The sequence below is a fragment of the Rhagoletis pomonella genome, unplaced genomic scaffold (assembly GCF_013731165.1).
Source record: "Rhagoletis pomonella isolate Grant_MI unplaced genomic scaffold, Rhpom_1.0 Rhpom_scaffold_00002, whole genome shotgun sequence".
Taxonomy (NCBI): Eukaryota; Metazoa; Arthropoda; class Insecta; order Diptera; family Tephritidae; genus Rhagoletis; species Rhagoletis pomonella.
Window position 1 is genome coordinate 19950417 of NW_023458556.1, and position 25063 is coordinate 19975479.

The 25063-nt window shown below is 33.0% G+C and overlaps 1 protein-coding gene across 1 annotated transcript in view; it reads left to right on the forward strand.

Moving 5' to 3' along the window:
• LOC118733235 (dendritic arbor reduction protein 1) overlaps positions 1 to 25063 on the forward strand; it is a 132407-nt gene that overhangs the window by 21402 nt on the left and 85942 nt on the right. The window lies entirely within an intron of this gene.

Consider the following 25063-nt stretch of genomic DNA (forward strand, 5'->3'; position numbering starts at 1 on the left):
AGTTCAGTCAAACTTTACTTCAAGTCTCTCAGGGAATCTAGTTTTCTCAAGGTCTCTCAGGGAATCTAGTTTTTTCCAAAAAGTAAGGTTTTTACTTGAGTAATATTTAAAAAACCAAAATCAATCTTTCCACCATCTAAAAACACAATCGAAACTATTTGGTACAATTTAAAATTAGTACAATAGTGTTATTGAGCTTTGTGCCACGATTTGTTTGTTAGGAAAAAATGGCAGCAACAATAAAGTCTAGAAAAAAAGTCTGATGAGGAAGTGTGGTGATCTCCGAAATAGCAGCTATAACTTCTACCGCCTAGACTTTGTTGTTGTTTCCATTTTTCCTAACAAACAAATCGTGGTACAAAGCTCAATAACACTATTGGAGTAAACATTAAAACGTCACAACAAAATTAACATATAAAATTATTACACTTAATAGATTTTTTTACTAAATAAACTGCTTTTGGCCTTATTCATAAAAAATAAAGTAGCTTTATAAAAGGTTTATAAATTGAAAAATATATGAAAACGTCAATTTATAAAGCTCTTTAAACCTACTTTATTTTTTATGAATAAGGCCATTTATTTATAAATGTTTTTTAATTTTCTAATTTTATTTATTTTCAGGTAAGTGTCTTATCGGTCACCAAATACTCTCAAACTGCTTGTATGTATGTAAGTCCAAACTAGATTTTTTTTAGCTTCTACCTACAGATGATGTCTACCTACAGATGATGACATAAGCCATTCCACGCGAAGTGGTTCAAGTAATTTTTTTTTCCTCCTATTCCGTTTAAACTTGGAGCTTTAGTAGTACTCATAGAAGACAATTCCTGGCAAAAATAACTTTCGATTAAGTCCAATATTTTCCGAGGGGTGAAATTTTGGTGTTTTTGCGTTATACCGCATATTTTAATAATTTTTGTCTCTTAACTAATTAAATACAAAATTTTTTACATATATCAGCTTCGATAGATTTTTCAGGTTCTTTCGATTGGTTATATACTTACATTTTCGAAAAGAAAGAAAATCTTGTGTCTTAAAAAATGTAAGTGAAAAAAATTTATTTGTTTTTAAGTAAAGGACACGATTTTTTATTTCTTTTAATTGCTTTAAACGAAAGCTGAGGGTTTTTCCTATAAAGAAATCTAGATGAAAAATTGGGCCTATAATGTTTAAGCTTAGAAACTTAGAACTTTGTACTGGGCGGAGCCTTGCGGACGGACTACCGCGCGAACTATTGGTTTAGGTAGGACAGGGGTGCTCAACAAATTTACAACAACATCATAGTGGTAATTGTAAAAAATATTTCAACCCAAAACTAACAAATCAATCTTAGTCGAACAATGATAAATATTATTGAAGAGCCACGAAACTAAATTTAGGTGTTCACTCGGTTTCCGAAATATTCGCGAATACTTTTCGTCGAACGCTGGTAAACATTATTCGGAAATTAGGGGCTATTTTGGTGTTTTTTATGGTCCCCAAAATTAATTTCGGTGTACACTCGGTATCCGATAAATTCCCGAAAATGTGTGTTTGTGCCAGCCAGTGTGCAAACGTGCCTCTCATCACTTTTTATGCACAAGGCCTACAATGTATTGGAATTAAGGATGTGCGCAAGACATACTAAGTACTAAGTTGCTACATAATTTCACGCTTATGAAAATAAGTGTAGTGTAGAAGTCGCACGCTACATTTCGTCGCCGCCTCAATTTCGTCTTAAATACATATATAATTATCTTAGTCACTGTGACAGCACGCAGTAATTGCAATACTTAGTTAGAGCAGCTGTTGATGTTGCAGTTGTCGTCATGGTTGTGAATTGTGGTACATAGTCATAATGCAGTCGCTGTCACCGGCACCGTTACAACAGACGACGCATGCAAATGGATTCATTAAATTTTAGAGCTTTGCAATACCAGAAAAAAATAGATTCGTAATTAATTTTTTAGCTCCTATTGCTTTGCTTTTGAGCGTCACATGCGTGCGCATTCATATTTCTGTGAACTTCTATACAAACAACTTTCCTCAGTTTTGCCATTTGCTCTAGCGTGACTGGCAATGATAGGATTTGAGCGAAGAAAAAAAAGAAAAAAATTGTAAAATTAATAACTCACTGCGAAGTTTTTGCTCATTTAGTTGCATAGCTTCCGCAGTGGAAACGTAAATAAATAAAATGTATAAGCAGACAGAAAAAAAGTAGGTATGCATGTATTATATGAATAGTTAAATAGTAAAACTCTTGCACGGTGTACAATCGTTTTTTACGTGCGATCCGTGCACCGTGTAAAGGTTTTGCAGGACTTAGCAAATTACCCTATTGAGTTTTTCTTCCACCTGCAAACCAAGTTGTGCGCTAAACCACACACACATGACTCCGGGATCACTCGTAAAGAAATTTGCGATTGGTAGCACGTTTTATTATATCAATATATGGAATAAACTGTTCCAATTTGTTCAACAGTATCATATGACGAAACTAATTACCTTCCTTTATACCCGAAAGAGGTGGAGAAGTGTTCGTTAACTGAGGTTCGAACCGAGGATCTCAGGTTAGCAAATGGTTAAATCGGTAATCAGTGAACACACACACTTTAAGTTAACGGCCATTTGAAAAATGGAATTTAACAAAGTTGCCGTATTTATAGTTTGTTAAAAAGTCGCGTCTCTATTAATTTTTCCACCACTGTATATGTTAGGGATGAAATGTATGCTAATATTTTGTAGCCAATTGAAACTTGCACTTTATTGCACTAAAATTGAATGGGCTACAAAACTGCATACCAAATATTTTTCTAAAAATTCTGAATAAAAAGTTTAAAAATTTGGTGAAAATTTGTCGAATTTTCATAGTCTTTGTATATAGTTTGAAAAGGGGATTTATATGGTTTTTGTTGTATAACTAGCCAGGCTTTTATAAAAAAATATTTAACATAAAATAAACTAAAGAAATATAGCCAAAACTCTTAAAAGTACGATGAGTCTATTATTTCTGCCGCCAGTGTACATACAACCAGAATATGTTTCCGTACAGTGTTTTTTTTTTTCTTTTTAATATTTGCAATGTTTTTCGTAATAATTTTTTTTCGTTAATTTTTAATAGAAATATAGTTCATTCTGCTTCAAATGGCATATAAATTAATGATTCAAAGTTTTTACAAAATTTAGGAAAATTCGACAAATTTTCAACTTTTAAACAAAATTTTTTAGTATGCAGTTTTGTAGCTCTCTCAATTTCAGTATAATAAAGTACAAGTTTTAAGTGGCTATAAACTACCGTAGATTTTTGACATTTTTCTTTGTGCTGATGATGTTGCTCATTTTCTCCATATAACTGCGTGATAGTTTTTTTTTTGTATGGGAAAAAGTGTCGAAGAGCGTCGGTAAAAAAATTCTCAAAAATCAAAATCTTTGACCAACTTGCCTATTTTCTTCATTTCTCTTCCAGCGAGAGCCGAGTCATTCCTGTGGAACCACTCTGAGCCTGCTTTGACACTGTTTATCACAAGTAAAGATAGATCCAAAAAGTGGATATTTCATTTCAGCGTAAGAATAGAAGTTATCTCTTCTACAATCTTTCCTTCACATATACATACATATCGCTGTTGGTTGCCTCCGATGTCAGGAATGAGCTCCTTTCATTGCCAGAAATACAGATGACCTGCCAAACACGAAATTTCCGTGAAAATGTAACTTAATGTAACTTTTCTGCTCTGAAATATTTAGTAGCATTATCTTGCGAATTGGCTGTATAAAATTCATGTCTAGAAAACTTAAAAATGTTCACTATGCAGCAGCATCGAATTTCTATAAAAAAAAAAAATCTTCATTTTGCGGTCTCGTTCATGACAACGTTTCTATCTGAAAATGCTCAAATCACTTACGTCTTAGCCAATCTTACTTGCTAATTCCCTTCAATCCACAATTTGGTCATTAAATTTATTTAAAGCCTAGTGGAAATCCGACATAACACCCATCATTTTGATTTTTTTTTAAAGACTGGGCTGTTTTTAAAAAATGGGGCTGTTTTTTTTTTTTAATTTGAATAATATTTTAGTAGTAGTAGTAACTAGTTCTTCTCCAATTATGCACGTATAAGCTACGACTAATTAATGCCCAACTGTACGCCACGGAGACTAGTCCGGGAGTTCTTCCTCATCTGAGTCTCGTCGCACAGTTTTTTCAGAAATGTTGGGCGTGTGCGTATCCACATACATACGTTTATACTTTAAAACACCACTGGCGGCCTTTAAATTTGTTATATTAGATACACACACTGTACTAGAAAAAAAAAAAACAAGTTACCAGCTTCAAGTGGCATAAAATATGAACTTGCCGCCTAGTAGTGGCTCTTTGCCACCACTACTGGCGCGTACCTATAATTTTGCTGCCTTCATCACTTACACCTCCCTGACCTGCAAGGCATTGCCAATTGCCTGCCTGTTGAAATAAAAATTGTAACTTGTGGAAATCTTCCAAATTCAAGATAACTATTAAATTGCGAAAAAGCAAAAGCGAAAAAAAAGACGAGAACGCCAATGAAAGAGTGTATGTATGCACATAAATGCGTTAGGTGGCTATTTTATTTTTTTATTTTTAGTACGTACTCTTGTATTCTATGTAGATACGTCATAGAGCGGAGCGATAAATGAAAACGAGTTCCAACATCACGGACATAGCACAGACGATTCAATAGCCAACAGCTAGCTGACCACAATCAGCACCGCTAGCAACAGCATCTACGCGACCGTTGGTTACCTCGCTTCCACTCATTTCCATTTGTGAAAAACTATCTGTGCGAGTTTTCTTTTCCAATATTTTCTTTATTCTCACTTCAAATTTAAAACATTTTACAGAATTGCAAGCGTTTGCTCACTTATTTTGCCCGCATATTTCTTATCGAAATCACTTATGTTTATTTTGTGTAGGTATGTACATACGAGAATTTTATCTGCTGTAAATTTGCTTGTAGGCGCTTTGTTTTAAATTTTAGAGCACACCCTGCTGGGAAATTTCAAAGTTTCAAAAACAAGGTTTTTTTTTCATAAAATGCGTCCAAAATTTCGAACAACACAAATTAATGATTGTTTTACCTTTACTGTGATCGTACCTACGGCACTTACAATTGTTTTAGATACGAGGGCTATTCCGCAAATTTTGCGATTAGTAAGGAAAATATGTATAGTAATTAATCATAGAAACTGGCTTCTTGTTAGTCGATCCTTCCGAAAGGGCGAGAAGCCGAGTGTTTTGAAACGAATTTCCATCATTCCTTGGCAAATTTGGTTTGGAAACGAACCGGTTTCAGAGTTGTGGCATCTGCAGTATCAATTTTATTATTTTTTTAAGTATTCTACGTGATGATCAACATACATCGAATGTCCTTAGTAGTTTAGAAACCATCATGCAAGCTAATGAGCTATATTAGTCGATTCCTCCATATATTCCATTGACAAAATTTCGCTACAGGGCACTTGTACGCATGCAGATTTGTTTATTTGGTTTGTTTACATTTCGAGGACGCTCAAACATGTACCATTCTCCAGCTCGCTGAAATTTCCTTGAGCTGTTTGTAATTTTTCTAATTTTGTTACGTTTAATAAATAAATATTTACACTTGCAAATTACAAATTTATCCATCGGTATCATCTGTTTTGATACAGGTTGTATGTAAACAGTTCTCTTCAATAGGTTCAACAAAATTATGAAATAAAAAATGTTGTAATCGAAAACGTATAATATAGTACAGCAAAAATACGAAAATTTAACGATTTTCTACATAATAGTCAATTCTTTTTTATAACTGTGAGGCCAAGTAATTAGTCGTAAGGAATATAAAATTTTATTTTATGGAACTCAGCGGGTTTGGAAATCACCGCCATCTTGAAAGAACAGTCAACGGTTTTTCTAACCAGCAACAGAAGCCAAATCAACAATTTTTAGAATTTTTCTCTGCATGTTTGTACGCGCATCACTCGAAAACTAATGCATGTAATTGAATGCAGTTTTCACCGATGTATTTCTAGGGGTCTAACTTAAAATATAGAGATAGTTGCCACCTGTTTGAAAATTGCAGGTTAAGTAAATTGATAAGATAAGGTAAATATTGCAATGTAGCTGTCAAGACAGGTTTAAGAGGGCTTACAGCCGAAAATATTTTTGTGGAAGGTTGCCACTTGTTTTGAAAATTCTACTTTAATTTAATTGATAAGATAAATGAAATATTGCAATATCGGCATCAAACTAAAGAGGTTTAGAAAAGTTTACTGCCGAAAATATTTTTGCGGGTTGCCGCCGGTTTGAAAAATTTTGCTCAATAAAATTTATAAAATAAATGAAATATTACAATACGAGTATCAAATTAAAGAGGTTTATTTTTTAAGCGGAGTGCCACCTATCTAAAAAATTTTTCTGTTAAATTGATAAGGTAAGCTAAGTATTATGTACAATATTTAGAAATATGTATATTCAGGCAGCAAATATCCCGCGTTTTCGCAGCAGTATTTTTGTTTGAGCAAATTTTTTTTCAAATTACAAAAAAAAAATTGGATTTCCGCTTTTTATGGAAGATAAATACATATACGGTATTCATTTCAGCGAAAAATATTGAATTAAAATTACCTTTAAAAAAAAGTGTAGACTCGACTTATAAACTTATAAATTAAATTTCCAGGACAAATTCGATGCTTCACCTAATTTCTAAATACCTTCAAATAAAAAATAAAGAATGCTTCATAAATAGAAAATTGTTTCTTATCTCACTTCATAAAGCTCTTTAAATTTATTTTATTTTTTATGAATGAGACCATAAGAGTTCTGGAAGGGCGGAACAACACAAAAATACTTTTAAGGCACAGCGAAGCACGCCGGATATTCGCTAGTAATTAATAATATAAGTACATAAGTACTTACATTAATGCTGAGAACTTTATACAACCAGCTTATAGTGTTTGCAACGGACACAAAAGAAACTAAAAGTGGTTGTAATTTGGTCCATTATTTTATCAGTCCCATTATACTAAAAAACATAAGTACTTTTTGCTTGTCTTACTCACACGTGATTATCACATTTTGAGTGCTTTTCAACAGCAAATCCTCGCCGCCCGCGCACTACTTACATCGAAGCGAATTTAGCTAAGCTGCTGTCAGCCAGCCCATCAACCAAACGGCAGGTGTCAAAGGGTAGCAACATTTGTTTTAGATTATTTACTTTTCACCTTTCAAGTACTTTTAGAATTTATTTTGTTTTTTTTTTCATTTATTTTTCCTCTACATTTTTCCACATAAAATATGTACGTTGCCATCAGCTGCTGCAGGTGGATGGTGTCAGAACAGCCACTGGCGACCTAGACACTTTGTTGCGCGTATGCAACGGTAAATCGAATACTCTTGGCAAAGATTACATAAATTCCATTTAGTGGAAAGCAAATGCCGCAAAGCGCCAAACCAACAAACAGCAATCAGCAACCAGCAACTGAAACCAAATCACAAATACCAACTGCATCTGCCGAGGTGTGTGTATTTTTACACACATACATATGTCCAAATAATGTGGAGGCTAGCAGCTACCGCATCTTCCTTGCGACAACCCAGCTACTTTTACACCCATCAAATACATATTGCCAGTGCCCTTCTTGCATTTTCATTTCCATTTGCACTTACATTTCAATGTTTGCGGCTTTTTTTCTCGGTTTGTTGCTGTTGGCTGCTATTGTTGTAATCTGCGAAGCGGTGTATTGATGTTGTGTACGAGTGTGTTTTTTCACTTAATTTTAATGAGTTTGAGGGCACGAAAAAAACAAAGCCCCTTAGGCTCTTTATCTTCAATATTTTACACGCCACTGTATAGCAATTTGTTTACACAATTGAGAATCTAAGCACTTCATTCGATTGCCAAATTGTTTAGTTTTTGATTTGTAATGGAGAATTGGTGCCATTCTGGCGTTGTTAAGGAATTGTGCGATCTACATACATACCTATGTACATGCTTACATACCTGAGCAAAAACGTGTGACTTAGCTACTTACTTGATCTCATTCATAGTAAAGGATTTGTGTTTACTTCTTTATTAATTTAGTAAAAACTAAGCACAAAGTTAAAGATTAATTTTTTATTTGTAGCATCGAACCAGGAGACTGATTTCTGCAAAAGCCGTTATTTAAATCAGCACTTATCAAGCTCATTATTATACTAAAATTGAATGGGCTACAAAACTACATACACAACATTTTTCTAAAAATTCTATTAAAAAGTCAATTTTGGATAAAAATATTTTAAAGTTTTAATATATTTTGTGAATTCTGTGCAAAGTTTAAAATATTGTTTCATTTGCTGTTTATAACCCACTTCAAAAAAGTAGAATATAACGAGTAAACACAATTTATTTTTATATGGAAGAAAATCGCAACACATTCGGCAAAAAAAAAATTCTAAAAAATCAACGGAAAATGTTAGCCACTTGAAACTTGCACGTTATTGCACTAAAATTTAATGGGCTATAAAACTGCATAAAAAAATATTCTAAAAATTCTGACTAAAAAGTTTGAAAGTTTTATGAAACTTTGTTGAATTTTCCTAACTAACTAACTAGGCTGTGGAAGAAGACGGCAAATGACTCGGTCGACAAAAAAAAAATGAAAGTTTTATCGTCTTCGGTGTGGGTTCAGCCTTAGTTTTACATTTTGACTTACATGGTTTTTGTTAGATATTTAGAACAAAAATAGTAAAACTGGCCAAAATAGCATGTTGCTGTTATTTTGGTCATAGGTGTGTGTATGTACATACATTACGGTGGCAATAGCGAAGCTGTAAAATTTTAATGTCATGATTTTATAATTTGGTTCTGTGCTCTATTTAATGGTAATATTATATAGAATGAGTTGTTATCTATGTCTCTAATCGTAATATCAAATGTTTTGGCTCATGAAAGATTTTTATGTGTAAACATCTTTGTCGACGATATGATTAAAACTTGCGTAACCCAGCAGAAAATGTTTAATTTTTTCCCCCGATTTGCGAATTTTGACTGTTTAATTTTAAATCATTAAAGAACTTATCTAGAGTGCAGAAGATGTTTTGTAAAATTTTATTTTTAGCCGACCTTAAACAAGGAGGAGGTTATCATTTATTATTTTATATATTTTTTATGTATATCCCACCATTTGTGTAACAACAAGGAAGACTCACACCACATATTGGAGAAGATGTTTTCCCGTCGTTTACCTTGAAGACATTTTTAACCAGCAAGTCGCGGATATGATGACAACACTTTAGGAAAAGTAAATCGCGACCCAGCTTACATAGTTTCAAGCAAGTACGCCGCGCCCTTATCTATGTCAGTGTTTGACGATGTCGTGGCAAAAGCAACAATGCAAAATAGATCCAATCATCCCATTTTCTGTGCATAAGTAAAATTTCGAAAATGACAAAACTAATAATTTTTTATTGTAATCATGTTAAAACTACTACTCTAAAACCCAAGGAAATTTATTTCAGTTTTGTTAAATATAATATACCATCTCATTATAGTAGATCAAAGTTAGTTCAACGATATCAATTTTACCGTTTTTTATTATCGTTATTACTTGTGATTCTTTAACTGCGCGTTGTGCGAATTGCATGAGTAAATAAAATAAAGTTTGAGATGGAGCATGTCGAGATTTGTAAGTATTATTGTTTTCTTGAAATTTTTTGCTGCTTTTTGTGCTTTATTTCTGTCGACATCTTGCCGTCCCAATGCAAGATGATGCTTCATGAATCTATGTTGAAATTATTTGTAACTCAATTATTATTCGAAATATTTATTTCGATGACCTGATGGGCTTCGCTTCGACGATATCTTGATTTTTAGTAGCAGTAAACTTTAGACAGCCACAGTATTGCTGATATGAAATGCATTCCCTCGCGATCACTGTACGACAATTTTCCATGCTAGCTAACATTTGATCATCAACGAAATGGAGCATATTAGAGCGTTTTGTTTTCCGAAATTGTTAAAATTATAAAAAATATGGTCGATTTCGCAATTTTCTTTGGTAAAAAGATATATGGCCAACCACTCAGAGCCAACGGACCTTATTCTAAAAAAATGCATGCGTATTTTTTTATTTTCATGCGAAAAATTGTGATTTTTAGATTTCGCTTCATTATGGGCACTCTAATGTACATACATACATATTGTTTTTCATATAGTTTAGCTGGAATCCTAAATCTACGAGTATCTTCTATTTGTTGGCTATGTTTTCCATATAATTTTTATGAACAGCTTTTACCTATGCTGATATGGATTTGAGTTTGTATGTCGGTTGCTGATTTTTTGTTTTCATTAGCAACGCATCGTAATCTACTTAAGTACTTATTGAATTATTTACATTATGTTGCTGTTGTTGTGATTGTTGTTGTTGACGGCGCTGTTGCCGCATTTGTTTTGGTTTGTTTGCTTTTGGCTTTGTCGCATTATGTCATATCGCGCACATCACTTTGTACTTATGTATGTATGTACGTATGCATGTATCCCTGCAAAAAGTGGGACTAGGTTAAATACTAGTACAGGACCGCGCTACTTTGGAACCAACACTAGTAATCAAAATGGTCCAACCATATGGAAAAAATATGGTTACATTAACATTGCGATGTCATTGGACCTGACCACCTCTGGTCTAACGCTGCAGAACATGGGAACACCTAGACAGATACTCTTTTTGGACCATGGACTGAATTTCATTTGATCATTTTTAAAGGTGATTTTTAAAATGCATTTTCTTAAAAAATTCGCCGTGTCGATGGGCAGAAAGAGGTGGTGTTCAATACATATGTATATCAGTTTTTCACGCTTAAAGTGGTCCAGGTCAGCATAACAAGTTACCAGTATGCAACCTGGTCCTTTTGCACATATGTATGTACTTTAAAACTACGTCCCAGTAGGCCATCTGGTCCTCAAATTTTTTGCACGGATGTGTATGCGCATGAGAGTGTGACTTTTTGCTGGTCGTACACATATTTGTTCGCTTTCAACATTATTTCATTATGACCTTGTTAGCCGTCGGGCCTTCAGGCGACCTGTCGCAACCTCTTCCCACCCAACCGGCATCACCGCCAACAACCAACAGCTGTAGCCAGCAACAGTCTCTGATTTCATGCATTACCAAAATTGTGTTTACATAAATTTTCGAAAAAATAGAAAACATAATACTATACATATTTACATATGTACATATGTACATATACTATGTGCATATGTATGTTTAAGAAGAATTTTTTTGGGGCATTAGCACACGTGCCTACATTTTTATGTAGATTCTGTATGTGTAGATGTACGGACTATATTTGCTTATACGAGAATATATGTACATACATACATACATATTTTTGCGATAAGTGAAATTAATTTAATTTTGCTTGCTCCACTTATATTTGCTTAAAACATTCTTCACATTATTTTCCACCAATACAAGTAGTTAATTGTTTTTCGTGATATCGACTTTTGTATGTATCACTCCCCATCAAACAAAAAAATCGGTTCTGTGTTTCCAATGGAATTATTAATTCTATTATATTTTAAGACGCCCACCAAAATATTTCCGAAAAATACTAAGATTTACGCGAACTGGACCGATTTGAAAATACCTCCAAAAATGGAGTGTTTTTTTATAAATAAAAATAGTTTCTTAATTTTTTTTTTTTAAATCCCCTCAAATTACAAAACGGTTTAAGCTTAAAAAATTTGCATAAAAATATTTAAAAAAAATTTAAACAAATTTTGAACGGAATCGTAATAAACAGATTTTTGATGCAGCTTTTTTTAATTTTTTCACAGATTGGTATAAGAATAACTGAACCTAAACCTCTTTATTTATCAGAATAGTTTTGGCCTAGTTATTCAAGATTTTCGTAAATCATTCTTTTAAAAAAGTAAAAAAAAAACAGCATCAAAAATCTCATTATACGATTCCGTTGAAAAGATTTTTAAATATATTTATGCAGGTTTTTGTAAGCTTAATCTGTTTTGTCATCTGAGGGGACTTTATCAAAAAGTTTTTTAAGAAACTATTTGTCCTGTACCATGGTCCTATACTATATGGTGGATGCATTAAAACTCCTCAGCCATCAGAGGCAATTGGCGCTTAATGTTGTCACACAAATGGAGGTACTTACTTGACTTTTGGGATTGAGGCTAAACTTAGTTTTGCCCTCCTACAGCCCCTCCAAGCCTTCCATACTCACCCAGTTTCTGAAGGTGGCCGAAGCTGGAATTTTATTGTAACTACTTCCGAGCGTAAGAATACCTGGTGTGGGGGCCCTCTCTAGCCAAATGGTCAGATGTTTCATAATCAAGTAATCCAAATTCGTTATGTTTTGCCACAAAAAAAGAAGAGTCTTACATTGCTGAACAAGTCTGAAAGTAGTTAAAGGGCTTATCTCTAAACCTAATTTTGCACTAGGGATGACGGAAAATAGTTGTACATAATATTCAGTGTCTTTAAAAAGTCGAATTTCCAAATTTGAATTAAAAGCAAAATAATTGTGACTTAATATATTTTGGCATTTTGGCCGCTTCAGAAGGCCAGATTTCGTTTTCCAATCGTTGTGGAGAAATAATGCAATGACAAAGCTGGATAACTGACCACCACATTGGTAAGAAAGAGAAATTTTTAAAACTCGAAAATAGTTGATACTTGTATTCTATGTACAATCAATGAAAATAATATGCAGAAAAATAAATAATGGTTTACTTACTAAATAAATATGTATGTACGTAAGCATATATTCATTCAAACGTCTTCAAAAACATCTCAAACAAAAATCAAAAACAAATTGCTTTGAATCCCTACAGCCACCAATTTGGCAAATAATCATTGTTATGCGCATAAATAAAAAAAAACGAACGAGCATTAAAATATTCATTGCAATTCATCGTATCTTCCAATCGAATCGCAATGTCTCTCAGCGGAAAGTGCTGATTTGCAAAAGAGTGCTGGAATTTTGTTTGTATTTGATTGTTGAGCTTAAATCAACATCAACTCAATAGACATTTATTTTATTTGTTATACATATTATTTTGATTGCATTGATAAATAATTGTATGCTTATGCACATATTCTACATACATACATACAGTGGCGGTCAAAAATGAATGAATGGTGTCTCGTTTTTAATATTTAAAAGTTTTTCAATAAAAATATGGTTCATGCTTTAACGAAAACTATATAAATCACATTTTCAAATTTTAGAAAAATTCTACAATCTTTTATCTAAACTTCGAAAAAATGTGTTCTGGAAATTGGTATTTTTAAGAATCTTCAAACTTGCACTTTATTATACTAAAATTTTAAGGGTTATAAAATTGCATACACAGAAGTGTTAGAAAATTTTATGAAAATTTTAGGCATTTTTCTAATTTGTTTTTATGGTGCATAACTTTGATCAAAGCTGTTTTAGCTATGGCATGGACAAGATTTTAATCAAACATCAACGAAAAAGTTTTAATATCAACAAAATGTTGATATTTAAAAAAAAAATAACCACTTTGACATTTTTGCTCCCACGGTTGTATGCGTTTTTAACGCATATGTTTGTATATATATGATTGCTTGCTCGCTGAAAATTTCACATTAATGCAATAGCTGAATAGTAACAGCAAAATGATGAAAAATGTTGCCAGCTGTGACAGTTCGACAAGTTTATTTATTTCGTATTCGCTTTTCTCGCTAACTTTTTTCTGCTAAAAATAACGGCGCCATTACTCATAGATAACAATCGATTAGGTATAGCAATACATAATATACCCTGCAGAAAAAAAATTCAATTGTTAAAAAATAATCAACTTATGTTAGCTTTTTTTTAGTTAGCTATGACAAAACGGACTTTAAGTGAGTTCTAAATATTGTTCATTCAACAGCAAAAACCACATAAATGAAATGCAAGAAATATGCATCGAAAGTTTCGTTTTCAATTCGTTTTCTGATTTTTGAGAATTTTTTTTTTGTCGAGCATGTTGCGAATTTTCTTCCATATAACGCATGAACACAATCTTTTTTTATATGTATGTATGTATGTATATGAAGTGAGGTACACAAAACACCTTCAGGGAAAAAAAATCTTAAAAATCAACGGTAATTTTTAGCGTCTTGAAACTTGCACTTTATTATACTAAAATTTAATGGGCTATAAAACTGCTTACTCAAAATAGAAATTGAATTAGGCAATTTAAAATTTCGATGAAAATTTATGTATAAAATTAAAAAAAAAAAAATTGATTCGTAAATTTTTTGCTTTAACTGAACTATTTTTTCATAAGCAACTAAAAAAAATTGGTATGGAAAATATAAATAAATAAAATCGTCAAAACGTCAGGGATTACTTATTTTTGACGCTCACTGTATGTACATACAGTCAGTGTCAAATATAAGTGTACACCTTGTTCTAATATAAAACTCACAATTAATTTCATCAAAAAATTTTTCCATAATTACTTATGAAAATATTGTTCATTCTATAACATAACCCATATAACTCAAAGCTTCACACTCTACTATATAAAGTTCACGAAAAATTCAAACAATTTTCATCAAAATTTCAGAATTTCTAGAAAATTTTTGCGTATGCAGTATGTAGCCCGTTCAATTTTAATGAAACAAAGTGCAAGTTTTAGGTCGCTAGAAATTTCCGTTGATTTTTTAGATTTTTTTTTTTTGTGGAGGGTGCTGCGCAGTTCCTACCATATAAAAAGAGACTTTGATCACGCGTTACTGCATATTCAAATATTTTCTAGAAATTCTGAATAACAATTTTGAAATTTTGATGAAAATCTGTTTGAATTTTTGTGAACTTTATATAAAATGTGAAGCTTTGATTTATACGGTTTTTGCTATAGAATGAACTATATTTTCATAAATAATGAATTAAAAAAAAAATTCATGAAAATAATTGTGAATATTATATTAGAACAAGGAGTACACTTACTTTTGACACTGACTGTACATATATCGAGTATTACAAAATTAAAGTGCGTAATTTTTTAATGCAATAAAAGCGAATTAAAAAAAAAAAACAAAAAGCAATAATTTTATGCACTCACTGCAAGATTTATTTACATACGTAATTGAATGAAAGTTAACAGTCCCATAAATGCGCATACATATGAACATACATATGTATATGTACATAGTATGTATACTATGTGCGAGTGAGTCAAAAAAAGATAGGCAAACATCAAGCAAACCAACAGCTATCGAAGAATAATTTAACCGACTTGATTAAGCGAACAATCAAGCAGAGGTTCCCCATTCGAACGTTTCAACTGCCGTATCCGACTAAGTATGTCGCTGCTGTTGCTTACATATATATTGTGTACATATGTATGCTTATAGATTATGTATGTAGACTGCTGCCGACAGGTATTAACATTTACACTTTTCTCTTATCGGTCTTTAATTTTATTTAATTTGATGAAAGCTAAAGTGCGAATAAGTCAGTCAGCCAGTTGATTTTCACCTTATCTTACGTACAAGCCCGCATGCGGAGTTTTATTGCATACTTATATGCACGTAAGTACGATCATATATACACATGCATATGTAGATATACATATGTACATAAGTACATATTTGCAAAGAAGAGACCATCATTTTTCTGCACAATTAAACAGTGCGGGTACTGGTAAGCGCTTATGTCTGCACCCGCATGCATTTTGGTTGGTTGGGCCTCTTGGCCATGGCGGGAACAGTAGTTCGTAGGTGGAGAGCATCGAACTATCGAACATCGAAGAAGAAGAATGATGGGGGTATTCCCGCGCCTTGGGCAGAATTGACTTTGAATATTTCCGTCCTTTTCCTTTCCAGCTCGTCGGCTGTGCAGTTACCAGGAATATTCCTGTGCCCGAGGACCAATAAAAAATTTAGTACAATTTACTACAGTATGACAAACGGAAGTACGATTGTTATATATTTTTTTTATGTGTTCAAAGTTTTTGTTATTTTCTTGTGTATACCGAGTGCAAGACTCACAACTAGTGTCTGACCGAACTCGAATTTTTGGCGGAGTTCGTATCCGAAGCGAACATTCGGCTTTTTTTCTTGAAGTTCGGCCGAAATCAAACCGAACCCGAACATTTAAGAGTATAAATTACATAGCCTGAAAAAATGGGTACTTTCATTCAGTGCCGTACACGTGGTGTACCAAGCGAGATTACCTTCGAATAAATGTTCCAAGCACCCCCATTATCTTAACGCTTGCAAAATTCCCAAACCGCTATCAATACTATACAAAGCAATCTTGAAAATTTAGCTTGCCAAAATTTGGATCTTGCATTAAAACTTCGGGGAGGAAATAAAATTAAAACGACAGCAAATCAAATTTCAGAAACGCTACAGAGGCACTCAAATTAAAAAAGTTATAATTTGTAAAAAATTTCTTTAGAACATTTCGGCCAAATTACTCGGCAAATTTTGGCCGGAATCGAACCGAATTCGAACACGAACATCATGGCCGAACTGTTCGGTAACCAAACCCGAAATAGTCATACAGGATTTTTTCTCTTTTACTAAACCTTGAATGTGATTGGGCTACAATTTTCGTGCTCTGCTATTTTCTCGGGCTTTTCTCTTTGATGTTTTCGCGTAGGTTAATATACATACATATGTATGTAAAGGTATGCATGTTTATTTGTAAATATCTTAATATTCTGAAGCACACGTGCCGCTTTTTCCGTACAAATATTAACCATTCCATAAATTAAGTTTTGGTTGATAAATATGTGCGTATTGATTTAGTATGAATATTTTATTATTCAACTGCCCAGCATGTGTTTAATAAAGGAGATAAAATACATACACTGGTGGTCACGTAATTAGGGACACTAGTTCTTCATAAGATTTGATCATTTGTTTTTAATTATTATTATTTTTTTAATAAATTTAGTTACATATATACAACCTAACCCATGCAACAACTCACAGTTTCAAACCTTGCACACGCTTGTTTAAGAATCGCCAAATTTCAAAAAAAAAAAAGGTCATCAAAATTTCCTTATGCTAATTGTGTTAAGCGTTTTTTCCATGCAAAGTATGCTCGAAAACTTTTTTATATGTATGGAAGAAAATAAAGAACATCGCCAAAAAAAAATTATCGTCAAAATTTGTAAAGAAGTAGTGTCCTCAATTATGTGATCACCACTGTATATACGTTCATATAATATTATTTTTTTTTGTTTTATATCGTTTTGCCGTAGCTTTGTAAGCAACATAGAGACAGTGTTGCCATTTAAAACTTCTTTGAACCTGTATACTCGGTTAACGGCAGATAGAAACAAAGATCTTAAAGAGAACGTGCTGCTTCAAAACCAGACAGGACAGAAATGTTTTTCTTTATTTTCAACCAATTTAATCATTTATTAGTCATGGCTCGCTTGGAGACCTCAATAGACATCGCATAACTCAGCATATGTAACTCCAGGGTACAGTGTCTGCTATAAAGACCAAGATAAAAATAAAAATAATGTTTTTACAAAATATTGTTAACTGTCAAAAAAAAATGAAATGTCACTCTCTGCCTCTTTGAAAGTCATCACTTCGAGAAGGCGATATGGAGCATAAAGCTATCAAGTGCAATGCCCCATAAAAAGCGCCACTACGTCGACATTAGGAGCACACATAGTACCAATAAACAACCAAGCATACCTGTAGGAAACACACTCCATTCCAATCAAAGTGGTGCCCATAACAGAATAAGAGGGCAATTCTGGTAACTGTCTTTCAACTCACCACAGTCTTTCTGGCAGCTATCTTGAAAGCTCTTTTCGGTCTTTCGAAAGACTAAGAAAGATTAGCTAGCGAGGAGGTCTTACTTAGCGTTAAATATTCCTATTGTCTTTTAACAATAAGTTTTCTAAACAGTTTAGATTACATAATATTAGCTATGTATTTAAAAATTAAATGACATTAAAAGAATCAAAACAATAGAATCTCAAAATTCAAAGAAAATTTAATTAAAAAAGGGGAAAAAATTAACTAAAAAAAGAGAAAAAATTCTGCTGCCCGAGGATTTGATATCTCGTTTGGCACGCCAGTGCTTGCTCACTCGGCCAGTGCGATTGCCCAAGAAGCGCGAGTGAAATGATACAAGTACATACATACTTTTTCATCTCGATTTGGAGTGCTAGTGCAAAAGAGCTATTCACCATGAAAGTTGCCAAGCGAGCTTTTTTTTGTAAGATTTCCGTGCCAGAGTAAACAAAATCTTTCAAACTATCTTTCAAATGTCTTTGCTAGAGTTTTCCTGTTAGAACCCTGAATCGGTCGCCACAAATTTATTTTCAATGCAAGCAACTTGTGACTTTAACATTTTGATGTCCTAGGAGCGCATGCTGCTGCTGCTGCTGCGAGTGCAATAGCCAATGGAGTAGAGTGCTGGCACACCATTCCGGAGCAAAATACTAATTTAATTTTTTTACTTTATTTTATTTATTTTAGCCTTGTTGCTTTCTTGTTGATGCTCAACTGCAGTTCTTCTCAAATGCTGCAGAAATTTGAGCAGCAAAAATTTTAATGTTGCTTTTGATTTGCTATTGATGAGAAACTGATTGTCAAAATTTTGTTACAAGAATGCTTGATGTAGGCAGAGTCGCCGCATTAATTGCAGCTCTCGAATACACCCATTTTTTAAGTAATCATGCGGTGCAAAACAATTAATCCGCTATTTAAATTTGAGCAGTTAATAGCTCATAATGTTTTAATTTAAATTTTACACATTAACTTATTTTCACACTATTACATCACTTTCAAGCACCATCTGCTATGATCGTCGCACGACATCAATGCCTGCATGTGCAAGCAGAGCGTTTAGAAATTTTCACTGTAAAATTTCGTGAACAGATTTCGCTAATCACGAGCTGTCAAAGTCGTACTACTCCTGAATCAAGAATTATTCTAATAATCCAAGATTTGCCTGTAGGGATACTGCATGATAAATACTATGTACAGTGCTCGCTATACATAAGTATACATGTGACATTGCACACACATTTCAGCACACACCAGAGCTAAAGCTTTATGCGTCAGAGAACGCTGGCTAATTAACACGTTAACACTCAATCGCACATCGTGAATCATGTACATACATACAGTCACTCAAACAAATGACCACGTGTTGATTTTCTCCCAATATTCGATATGTTTTTCGAGCTAATTTTTTTGTTGTTATTTTTATATACAAATTTTGTCTAAGCTTTAACCAAAACCGTGTAAATCACAGTTTAAAAATGTATACAAAGTTAAGGGAAAATCCAACAAATTTTCATAAAAACTTCAAATTTTTATTTGAATTTTTAGAAAATTTTTGGGTATGCAGTTTTATAGCCAGTTTTTAGTATAATGAAGTGCCAGTTTCAAACGGCAAAAAAATCGCTTTGATTTTTGCAATTTTTTTATATATAAGTAAGAATTTCTTAGAAACAAAACGCGGGAGACCGTCAGCAACGAAATTTCCAAATGTGAACGCAAGTTTTTGTAAATTGCGCTTGTTTTATTAAAAAACCCGAAAAAGTAGCCTTCAAAATAAAAATTCCCAAAAATCAACGCGAATTTTCTGCTGTTTAAAACTTGCACTTCTTTAGACTAAAATTGTGTGGGCAATAAAACTGCATACCCAAAAATTTCCTAGAAATTCAGAATAAAAAGTTGAAACTTTGATGAAAATTTGTTGAATTTTCCTAAAATTTGTATAAAGTTTAAAATTGTGATTTACACGCTTTTGTTTAAAGCTTAGACGATATTTTTATATAAAAATAACAAAAAAAATCTTAGCTGGAAAAATATTACGAATATTTAAAAAAAAACTCGTGGACATATGTTTGAGTCACTGTATATTTAAAAGTTGATACCCGCATACCAAAAGCATATGTACAAGCAAACTGGTGCGCATACACACATACACGTTTGTAAAGAAAATATGTATTTATGTAAAAGCAGCAGCAATTCCAACCAGCATCAGCTGAAGCGTAACAATAAACGACAGCAAGCAAATTCATGCTGCAGCTGCAGTGAAAGCGCCGGGGAATGATTCAATTTTTCCAGCAAAAAAAATAAAATAAAAATTACGCTGATGGTTTTGTGTAAGTGGGTGGTTATTGGGTTATTTAATCATGCTTATTTGGCTAATGGTTAACCGGGAATCATACCATAGAAATGTATTGTAAGCAGAAAAATTCATAAGCGGTGAGCAGTCAGGAAACAGTCATTTTGAATAAAGTAAAACCAGTAACTGCTTGCCATTAAATTTGTATGCCCACAAAAATTCTACTATCCAATCAATCTCCAATGATGTACTAAATAGTTTACCCGAAGTATCAGATGAAAAAATGCTTCACAATTTTATGAAAAAAAAAAACACGAGAATTAATTAAAAACATAATGAGTGCGCCTAGGTCGCGTTACGTAAGTGAGATTTCACTTTATTCATTTCTTAATCGTTGCATAATCGTTCTATTGATCTTAACATAGGGATAACATAGCATAATACTGGGTTGAGTGATTTGTAATTTACCAAATCATGATCAGAATGAAAAAAGAAATCGATTAAGCGGTGACTGTCTGTCCGTCCGTCCGTCTGTCCGTCTGTGCACTCGATAACTCGAGTAAAAATTTAAATATTTTAACGAAACTTGCCACGTGTACTTCTTTTCAGCATTGAAAATCGTACAATAACCACGCCTACCTCCCATATAACGGTAGTTTTCAGAAATACGAAAACTGCGATATTTTAGTAACTACTGAAGCCTAATCACTGAAAATTTATATTTACAATGATTTTTGGACAGAAAATAAGATTGTTATAAATTTTTTGTAAAATGGGCGTAGCCACGCCCACGTATGATTACATGTGTGTAACTTGGTAACCGCTACACCGATTTCTCCCAAACTTGGCCCAGTTGTTGGTCTTGGTAAAATATACCACATGGCTGAGAATTTTTAAAATCGGACAATAACCACGCCCACATCTCATATAACGGTAATTTAGAGAAATACGAAATCTTCAATAAATGAGTAACTATTGAAACTAATTTATTCAAAATTGATGTTTGCAATAGTTCCTTAGCCAAAAATATGCTAATAACAAAATTTTGGAAAATGGGCTTAGCACCGCTCACTTATGACCACATATGTGTATCTCGGTATCCGTTCGATCAATTTGTACTAAGCTCGGTATGTTTTTGCCACATAAAAGCAAAGCGTTGAAAATTTTTTAAAACCGACTAAAATTACGCCCTCTTTTCATATAACCGTAAATTTCAGAAACGCTTGAAACTTCGATATTTCGAAATTTAAGGACGCTAGTTTACTTAAAATTGATAACCACAACAAACCCTTGAAAAGAAGTAACATTATTTTGGACTTTTGGTAAATGGGCGTGGTACCGCCTACTTATAACTATAAAACTTTAGCTCATTAATCTAACTGGACGTACTATTGAAAATAAGGGTAAAACCACTCCTGCTTACCATGTAACGTTAGTTTTCGGAAAGGTTAAAAAACTATATTTAATACGTGCGCCGGGTATTTAATGTTCGGCTTCGCCTGAACCTTGACTTTTTTACTTGTTTTTTTTTTGCGTCATTCTAGCGTCACCAATAAAGTACTCCTAAATGTGAGCTTTGAAGTCAGTTGTTTTTTTAACCGACTTCAAAAAAAAGAAGGAGGTTGTCAATTCGTCGGAATATTTTTGTTTATGTATACCGCATAACTTTGGACCACGTTAACCGATTTCTATAATCCTTTTTTTCAAAGGAAAGTTGGTCCCATACTAAATTGTTTTAGATCCGACCATTGGATCATGAAGTAATTAACGGTACTCTTAATTTTTTATATGAAAGCTGAAGTCGGTTTTGTTTTTTGCTTAAAAATTAGTTGTTGGCTTAAAAATTACTTTAATCCCTTATCATTTTCTACGACAAAGCCTGGGGCCACTATTTATTCTGCTTTGGGCACACTCGAACATTTTTTTTTTCCATCATTAACGTACCTATGTAAGTACAAATCGTCTGCTTTTCATATGATCTCACTTAATTCGTTCCACTAATTTTCTTCCACTGTTAATTCTATTAGATTAGCGCAAGGTAAAAATAAATTAGCTACATATGTATATATGTATGTATGTATTTACGTAGCGTAAAAACTGAAAGCAAGCGTTTCTATATTTATTAAGCTAGAAAAAGCTATAATCACTGTTCTATTTTCATAGTTTTGAAGTACATAGTCGTAAAAGTGTTGAAAAGTTTATGATTGAGCACGCGATGATACGCCCAAGGCATTGCGTACCTACATACATACATACGTATACATAGAATGGCAGTTGTGGGTGACACATATGCACATTTGTGTGTATCGTTTCGCTGAAGAAGTGGAAAATGTCAACCCCCGGTATTATCTACCGGCACGCCCAATGATTTGAACGGCTGCTTCAGGTTATTTCATCAGCCAATTTGTATATGTACATACTTATATATGTACGTACATTAGGGTGGTCAAAAAGTGTACGTGTTCTATAAATTCGATCGAAAAATATTGATTTCCCAGAATGCTATACTATTTCTACGAAAAGTTGGTTTTTCCCCTATAAAAATACCTGGAAAACTTTGAGCGCTTTGAAATATTTTTTGATTTCAGAAAAAAAAACAAATAGGGGTATTCTTTTTTTCGATATTGAACAGTCTCAGGGGGTGAGAGCATTACAATTCCGACTTTACTGTTTTTGCACCACCCTAATGTACATACATACATATTTTCCTTCAACTCTTTTTTTTTTTGAGAACTTCTGCTTTGTTATGCACACATATCCAATCATTTCACTCACCAGTAAGTTTTCACAATGTCCCAAATCCTCGCAAAGCTAAATACATAAATTTGCATGAGTCTATTCGGCTTGCCTTCAAGCTTACTGTTCACTATGCACCCAAATGTAATTTCATCTTTTATGCTGCGTACAGCCCCAAATAGCTCAGTATTGTGCCAAGTTTTCTGTTATGACAGATTAAGTTACACAATCCCTTGACACTCTCACTTAAAACTCCTTGCACACAATTCTATTTGGTCTGTGTATGATACAACGACGGGGGTGCTAACAAAGGTTCGCTAAACTGAATATATTTTTAGCAGATGAAAAAAAGCCAATGGATTTGGCAACTATTTCGACATTTAATTTTAAGTTTGATTACAAACAATCCATGTGAGCTAAAGGAAATGCAAAGTCAAAGTTTTGGATGTACCAAAAATTAAAAAAAAAAATAGTCGTGTGACTTTAGACAATTAATTTCTTATACAAATTTAAAGTTAAAACAAGTGAGGGAGTTTGGTTCTTCAATTAAGGCCCGGAAATATGTACAAGCATCAGGTTGTAATACAGAGCCAGAGCCAAAAACCAAAAAAGTGAGAGGTGGTCCTTCGGCAATAAGGAGGAAATAATTAATTCGGCGAATATCTAAGATTGCGTGTTTAAAGCAAATCATCTTTTGGACCTAGCAAATTTGCCTTTCATTGAATTAATAAAACAAGTACCTTAATCCTTTTCGAAACAATGTATTCTTAATTTCTCTTGCTTTCTATATGTATCAAAATATGAGTTTTCATAAAAAGTGGACTTGATTTTAAGTTAGCGATATTTTCGTTTAGAAATATTTTTTACCGACTTTAACAAAGGCAGATGTTATCAATGAGTCTGAATTTTTTTTTCTGTGTACATTGGCGGTGTCACGCAATTTTTCCCATACAAAGTATGCTCGAAATTTTTTTTATATGGAATCGCCAAAAAAAAAAATTTCCAAAAATCAACGGTATTTCTAGCCGCTTGAAACTCATACTTTATCATACTAAAATTAAATGGGCTACGAAACTGCATAACAAAATTTTTTATAAAAATTCTAAATAGAAAGCTTGAAAATTTTTTTGAATCTTAATAATTTTTGTTCAAAGTTTGAATAACGGATTTATATGATATTTGTTGTACAACTACTTGGGCTTTTATAAAAAAATATTTAACATAAAATAAACTAAAGAGATATAGCTAAAACTGTTTAAAGTACGACGAATCTATTATTTCTGCCACCAGTGTAAGTATGTTACCGGATAACCTTGGACCACGTGAACCGTTTTAAAAAATTATTATTTTATTAGAAAAGTGGTACTTCAAGGGTGGTCCCATAATAATTTGGTTTTATTTTCGATAAATAGTTGACGAAATTGTATACGTGCATTGAAGTCGGTTGTTTTTCTTTCGCTTAAAAATGGCTTGTTATTTGAATACACTTTCGTTCTGAACTTGTCATAATTAAACGAAAAATCAAACTTATATGTTGCGGCAGAAGCCAATTGAAACTAAAATCTCTGGGAATCTAACAAATTATAGCAGTTTAATTTGTATAAAAAATACCTTTTTGTTCAAAAATTTGACATCGCTAATATGGGAAAGTAAAAAAATGTGTTTTCTTAGCGTAAAAAATTAAAATTTTTCGAAGTGGATCTGCAAAAGTAAATGGCAACTAATTGTAGTTATATTGAAATTTTCCAAAAATTAAGAAAATTATATTTCTTGTGAAGAAAACTTTTGTTGGGACCCCTTGTTTCTACACCTTCAGGCTAATGTTTACTTCAGAGCTTTTGTTTTGTGTGCCTCCTAAGAATTCGTTAATAAATTTGAATATTTGGCATTGTCTTACTTGTTTCAGTAGCTCCTTGCTTATGCTTTTGCATTTGCCCCAGTGAGCATAGCAGCGTTAAGGGTACGACAGATTGTGGGTACTTTCTATCGAAAGTTTAAAAAAGTTTAGGTAGCTCACTTGCTTACGCATTGGAAGTCGACTAAGCGTAATTTTATTGTGACGTATGTGCTACTTCGCTAATACACGACCGTCCATAAGTATTAGTGAACTCTGTTATCTTTGCTCCTAACGCTCACGTGTGTCAAGTTAGCACTACACTTTTCGAAATTGGAAAAGTTAACTACGGCATTAATTGTAGTGTTTTTGTTGTAAATTTGTTGTGGAAAGAAAAAATTTGTAGCTCTCGTTTTTTAAGAA